This window comes from Gavialis gangeticus, unplaced genomic scaffold (assembly GCF_001723915.1).
Source record: "Gavialis gangeticus isolate Ggan-Ray unplaced genomic scaffold, GavGan_comp1, whole genome shotgun sequence".
Taxonomy (NCBI): domain Eukaryota; kingdom Metazoa; phylum Chordata; order Crocodylia; family Gavialidae; genus Gavialis; species Gavialis gangeticus.
The window spans coordinates 92,753,607-92,760,987 of NW_017729022.1; positions in this window are offsets into that span (position 1 = coordinate 92,753,607).

Genomic DNA, 7,381 nt, shown 5'->3' on the forward strand with positions numbered 1-7,381 from the left:
GTGTGGGGGGGAGCATAGGGTATGTTGGGGTTGTGTATATGTGGGGGGTTGTGGGGTGTGAGGGAGGGTGGGGGGCATGGGGACCCCCACACTCCCATGGCACAGCAGCAAGTGGGGGTGCTCAGGGTGCAGATGCCCCATGGAGTGCTGCTCAGTTAAGTACTGCACATTGCAGTGAGAGGTGCATCATAAAAAGTACTTTCTCTTGTTGGTTTCAAACCTGTTTCCAGCTAATTTCTGTGGATGCCCTCTAGTTTTTAATACTCTTAGACTTGGTGGTGAATAAGAATTCCCTGTTCACTTGGTTCATACCCTTCATGACTTTATAGACCCTATTGTATCTTCCCTCAGCTTTCTCCTTTCAAAACCGTGTTTAGTTTCTCCTGGAATGGTCTCTGCTCCATCCCCACCTCATCAGTTTGGTTGCCTTTCTCTTTTCTTTTTCTTATCCTTTTTGAGCTGTGGAGACCCAGAACTGCACACAGATATGGATGCCCCATGGATTTTAGTATAGTAGCATAATGACATTCTCCATTGTATTTTCAATTTCCTTCTTAATGATGCCCAACGCTTTATTCGCCTTTTTGGTCATGGTTACACACTGAGCTGATGTTTTTAGCAAACTGTCTACAATGAGTCTAAGGTCTCTTTCCTGAGCTGAAACAGCTGGTTCAGAACCTGGCATTGTGTGTGTAACCACAGTACATTGTGGTGTTGTGTTGTGCTTGTTTTATGTTATGTTACGTTACCAAGTTCTGTTTCCATCCATAGTGGGTGCAGGGTACAATGAGTCCAGCACAAAGTTTCACGGCTCCTGTGTAAAATTTGCTCTCCTACTTCTACTGCTCCCATATTCATTTCTGTTGTTATCTGTGAACTTTAAGGTTTTATTGACGTCTTTGCCTGACCTCCTCCTGTATGTTTCTATACTCTTTGTTATAGTTCAGAACAATGGTTTTTTTGTTAGTTTAGAAGTTAGTGTACAATTAACTGTTCTTTTCAACAAGATAAATGACACGGATTAATCAGTTCCTTCTGTGCAAAAATTAATCACTGTAACCACTGCCTAATTCTCCCTATTGTGTTATTTATTAGGCTGAATATACTAAGTTACAGTACCTAAATAGAGAATGCATTTATGTCCAGTTTCCTATTTATTTCCACAAAGTAAGTCATTCAAATTCTAAATACCAAGGAAACCATTTTTTTAATGGAGTCATATGGTAGGTGAATTACAGACTGGTTAAAAGTGAAATTTAGATAAGATTTCTAGATTATTATATGAGGTTCCACATATATATGAAAGTAATAGATGTCCTAGAAGTAATATAGATTGTTAAAATGATAGGTAAATGGCATGCTACTAACAAGTTGTACATTGAAGTAACAGAATTCCAATGTATAGTACATTTTCCTACTGTGAATCAGTCCTGAGAGACCTACTGAAGGTGGCATTTGCTATCCAGACATCTCCATAGAAACTATTAATGTCTGTCTTTTTTTTTCTTTTTTACTTTTCTGTGTGGATGATTGCTGTACATGTTAATTCTTTCTGAATTTTATTTATTTGTAACTGCAGCACTACACTAAAATGTATTTGATATTTTTGATGCTTTGGGTCGTGAATATTGCATTACCTAATTCAGGGAAATAATGTGTCATGAGAAACTACTATCCCCTAGCCAAACATTTCGTCTAGGAAAACCGCTATACCTTCAAATCATTTTTTCCATCTCTGACAAAGCGGTGGTTCAGGTTTAGAGCCTGTGCCTTTGTGAGCCAGTGAACAGTGTGTTTGGTTTTACATGGCCTTGTGTAAATCAAATCACCATAAAACTAATAAAATCCCTGGACATTGGTCCCTTTTCATTACTGTGGCTGTTATTTGCCTTGCTCAGACTTTTCACAGTACGCTGTGTGTCAAATGGAAATTACGCAACACACAGATGGTCTTGGTAATGCTCAAAGCAGAGCTTGTGAAACAAATTACACACAGACATCAGCTTTCCTGTATTTAAAAACCTGAATATCTTAAACCTTGAGATGTGCTGTGTCATTCTATATGGCTCTGTGTCACACTTAGTGGGAACTCACAATGACAAAAACTACTTCATCATATTTTTCATCTTGCATTACTTTTGACAGCAAAACAGAAGTGTTTTTTTTAAGTGAACACTACTTCTGTGGGACTGCTGAAGAGTAAGAGATACATTCAAGAGTTTTACCAAGGATAATATGCAGGGCATATGAGCACAAGTTTAAAATCGCTGAAGTCACATGTAAGTCTTCAGAGTACAATTCATGTCTACACACAGATATTTTACTGACATTGATGTACATCATAAATTTAATTATGTTCTTCATAAAATGTCTTTGAACTTCAGTAATCAATAAAGGAAAATCTAAGCAGGAGAATCTCACATAGTTACAAAGAGCTAAAAATGTTCAGAACATGGTGAGGTTTTTAGGGTTCCCTGTCCTCCTGCATTTCAGTGGAGGTGTTAATGCAGCCAATTAGGCTAGAAATCAGGACCTTTTAAGTACTTTTATTCCTGCTGTCATTTTTTTCCTTTGTGATTTTAAGCAAGTGACTTCATTTCTTCTCAGTTATTCTATTCCAAAATGTATTTTCTTTCCTCAGTGATGCTGCAGAAATTAATTTGTTTACTCAGCATTTGAAAAATCTGGAGCTATCCATACAGCTAAGTGTTAAAATAGTTTGCAAGATTAGGGACTTTTAAGTGGACTTTGTATGGAAGCCTGTGAAACTTAACCTAGGAGTCCAAAAAATTGTAGACTGTTTTTGGTGACTTGGTGACTTTCATTTTCTCCGTGGCTGTTGCTTCAATATTTGATCCAGGAAGTCTGTTTGAATGTCAGATGTCATGACTTTTTGCAAGTTGTGGGATGGCCCCCAAATCCCTGACTGCAGCTATATAATTTGTTTGATAGATTTCTAGAGCAACTGCCTGCTGAAGCTAAATTTTAAATTTGTTTTCCATTAGTATTTGTGTGAGCTTAAATTTATACTTTCCTCTAAAAAATGGTGCTAATGAAATTCTGCTGCATGAATATTTCTGGAAACCAAACACAAAAGGGTCCTGAAGATGCCTGGAAAAATCATATATAAAATTCAAACAAACATTCATGGAAAATCAGTTTACAACATTTGCCCAGTTCTAGTGTAGAATTTAGAAGCAGAGACCTTTTGTGTTTAACTGCCCTCTCCCTTCATATGTTTTTAGGAAGGCAGATTTAAGGTCTGACTTATTTACATGAGTTCTGCTTGACTTCAGTGGAATTACTCCTAATTAAGATGCACTAGTATTAAGCCACTGTGATATCAGACTCAAACCCTTTATTTTCAGCTGCCTCTGCCTCTGAGTACAAGATGCTGAAAATCCTTAAATCCTTTGTAAGTCTCCATGAGCGTGGATACCGAGTTTGGTAGGATCAAATTCTAGAAGTCTGAACCCCAGGAAACCTATGGGGATCCTCAGTAAACCTGAGGAATGAATTCTGTAGATATGGAGTATATTGTTTGCTGTTTTAGGCTATTTAACACTTGATCTGATCTTAGGGGTCAATGTTCTGGTCTCTGTTTGAGTGTAAACAAAACTGTACCCTTCTTTGACCAGGACAGCACATCTTAAAAGTATCTGAGCGGGCTGTGGTTTATATTATGCTTGTTTCAACAGTCCATTTCTGGTAGTCTGCAAGAAGGGGAACATTGTTATTCCCTGACAAGATTTATGACTGTGCCTTCATCATTTCTGTAATTTTTTATTGCTGCAATGTCCTGGGAAAGTTGTTATCTGACCAGGGTAGGTGATAACAACATTTTTCACATAAACGGGACCAATCATAATGTTAAAGTACAATTAGCAGGGCTTGTTGTAGTTTTCTCAGCAACATGCTTGAGCTGTATTTACCAAGAAATTTCAAAGTGAAAGGCATTCTTGAACTATCTTAAAATTTGCATGCTTTACCTTCTAACATGGAAGAGAGATTCAATGAAACACAAGAAAATGATAAGACATACAAGAGGTAGAAAATTACAGCAAAGTAAAATACAGTTTGGAGACCTTTTGGTCTCTGCTGATTAAGATTGCCACCTGAGCTTCCGTTAGTTATCTGGCAGCATTCAGTAATCCACTTGCTCCTCAGAAAATTGTACCAATTAATACTCTATATCTAATCACCCATTCCTGAGCAAGATCACAGAAAAACTCTGTCTCCTGCAACATCTGTCTTCTGTCAACCCATAGGTCTTCTCGGAGTTGGATTTTAAACCAAAGTATGGTACCAAATTTGTACTGACTGTGTGGTGGGGGATCATTTCTTTGGCTACAGGCAATGGATGAATATCCTGAGATTCCGAAGCACAGAATGTCAATAGTATCGCTCAGTGGTCATATCTGGAATTGTGCACCTCTTCGGCAGTATTTGTTAATATGGGTCCTGGATGTTGGGGAGGTGAGTGGCAATGGAGCTTTTGGAGAAAGTTTTAACAGCTATCTATTTAGGCTATGTGTTACCTACGAGGTGGAGGTCAGGTGAGGTCCTGGATCAAATGTAGTGCCCATCTTTAAGAAATATAGTGTCCATCTTTAAGAAAGTGAAGAAGGACGATCCAGGGAACTACAGGCTATTCAGCCTGACCTTGATACCTGGAAACATCATGGAGCAGGTTTTCAAGGAATCCATTGTGAAGCACCTAGAGGAGAACAAGGTGATCAGGAACAGTTGCTATGGATTCACTAAGAGCAAGTTGTGCCTGACCAATCTGATTTCCTTCTAGGATTAGGTGACAAACTTTGTGGATGGTGAGAGAGCAGTGGATGTGATATACATTCACTTAGCAAGGGTCTTGACACTGTCTCCCATGACATTCTCATTAACAAACTATGGAAATGCGAGCTAGATAAAACTACGGTAAGGTGTAGACATAACTGGTTGGATCATGATGCTCAATGAGTAGTCACAAATGGTTCATTGTCTGGTTAGGAGGAGGTATTGAGTGGGGCGTCCCTGTCCTGGGTCTGCTCTTGTTTAATGTCTTCATTAACAATTTGGATAATGGGATTGAGTGCACATTTAGCAAATTTGTGGACAATACCAAGTTGGGTGGACATGTAGACACTAGGGCTAGGATCCAGAATGAACTGGATAAACTGAAGAAATGGTCTATAATCAAACAGATTAAATTCAACAAGAATAAATGCCAAGTGTTGTACTTGGGATGGAATAATTGGAGAATGACTGGCTAGGCAGAAGAACTGCAGAGAAGGGGGTTCCAGTAGATCATAAGCTGAACGTGAGCCAACAGTGTGCTCTTTTTACAAAAATCAAAACAAAACAAAAACTCCAATATGCTGTTGCATCAAAAGCATCCACTCTGTTCAGCACTGGTGAGGCCTCAGCTGAAGTACTGTGTTTAGTTTCAGGCCCCGCACTTCAAGAAGGATATGAACAGACTGGAAGGAGTTCAGCAGAGAGCAACAAAGGTGCTGACAGACATGACAGTTTGTTGTGCAAAAGCCACTGAAAGTGCTCTACAGCCATGCACTGACAGAACTGTAGAGCATAGCTGTAGACCACTTAAAAATGCCCAATTGGGGGATAATCTGAACCTTCATTATAAAGGTGCTCCAAAGCAAAGCACCTTCCTTAACATCTGTCAGCACAGCCAGGAGCAGGGCTTGGTTGCCAGCATAGCTCTGCTCCTCATACTGTCTTCAGAATGGGAGGGAGGGGAGTGAGTTTGTCTGGGAGTTCCCGAACAGTACTGGAGGATGGGAAGGGTGGATTGGAAAACCTCTCCCCCTGAGGTGGGGGACTCTAATCCACCCCCTGCCAACTCCAGCATGACTGGGGAACCCCTAGAATAGACCTCCATCCCCTGCCTCCCCCCATCCTATTCTCAGGACAGCACCCAGAGCAGGGCTTAGCTAATGCAGTCCAGCTCTGCTCCATGCAATGTACTCAGAATGGGAGAAGGGAAAGGGAGGGAGTGAATTCAGTCTGTGGGTTCCCCATCCAGTGCTGGAGAGTGTGGCAGGTGGTTGGAACCCCCCACCCCAGAGGTGGATGGCTCCAATCCACACACACCCCTACTCAGGTGCAGCTGGGAAAACCCTAGACTGAACTCACTCTTCTCCCTTCCCCAGCCTCCCATCCTAAGAGAGCATGGAGAGGGGGGCAGAGCTAGGGGACAGATGCTGCAGACAACAGCCTCTCTCCCCTGATCAGCTCCAAAGGGGAGCTGGATCATGCACCCTCCTGATCCAACAGTAAACATCTTTCAGCACCCAACATGATTAAGGGCATGGGAGGCAAGACTTACGAGGAAAGGCTGAAAAAACTAAGGTTATTCAGTCTGGAGAAGAGGACTTGGGGGCAGACTTCGAATACCTGAAGAGCAATAACAGAGAGGATGGAGATGGACTTTTCTCTGTAGCTCTAGGGGACAGGACTAGGGGCAATGGCCTCAAGCTTTAGAAAGGGGAATTTAGGCTGGAGATTAGAAGGAACTTTCTGACTATGAGTGTAGTCATGAGCTGAAACTTGGAAGTTTTCAACAGCAGGTTGGACAGAAACTTGACTGGCATGGTCTAGTCAGGGATGATCTGCCTTGAGCAGGGGGGCTGGACTAGATGATCTCATGAAGTCCCTTCTAACCCTTCTTATCTATGATCTTAAAAGGTAAATGATTCCAGAATTCTATGAAATTTCCTGTCGGTCGGTCCTCCGGGATGCAACTTCTACACACACCTTTCTTTTTTCCATCAAATATAAGAAGAAGAATTAGAACAAAACAAACAGTTGACTTTATTCTCCTTCCCAGATTTAAACCAGATTAAAGTTAAACTAGATAAGACCTAGTAGAAAAGATTGCCATTGTAATTATGCCAGCACACTCTCGTAGTATGGTGTAATGATTTTGCTGATGTGAGTTATATCAGTCTCCTAAACTATGGCATACCAAGAAAAGCACTTTCATGCCAGTCTAATTGCATTTATATAGGGCTGATAAAGAAATGTTACCAACAAAAAAAATCATGTCCCTTACCAACCTTGCTAAATCAGTAATAGTTTCTAGTGTTGCCCTGGTCTAGGGCATTATCCCATTAAATCATAGAAAATTAAACAAAAGTGTATAAGTTCCCAAAAGCAATCTGTGTCTCCAACACTGTGCAGTGTTGACAAACAGAGAATGTGTGTGTGTGTCATTCTGTTTATAAAATTCTTGGTAGATTCATTATCTGAGGTCAGGAGGCTAATTTTCCTCCACTCCTAGACTAGTGTATATGAGCTTTCTGAAGTTTTCATACAGTGTACTACATACCCAGTGAGTGTTGGCTAAAGCTGGTAAAAAACA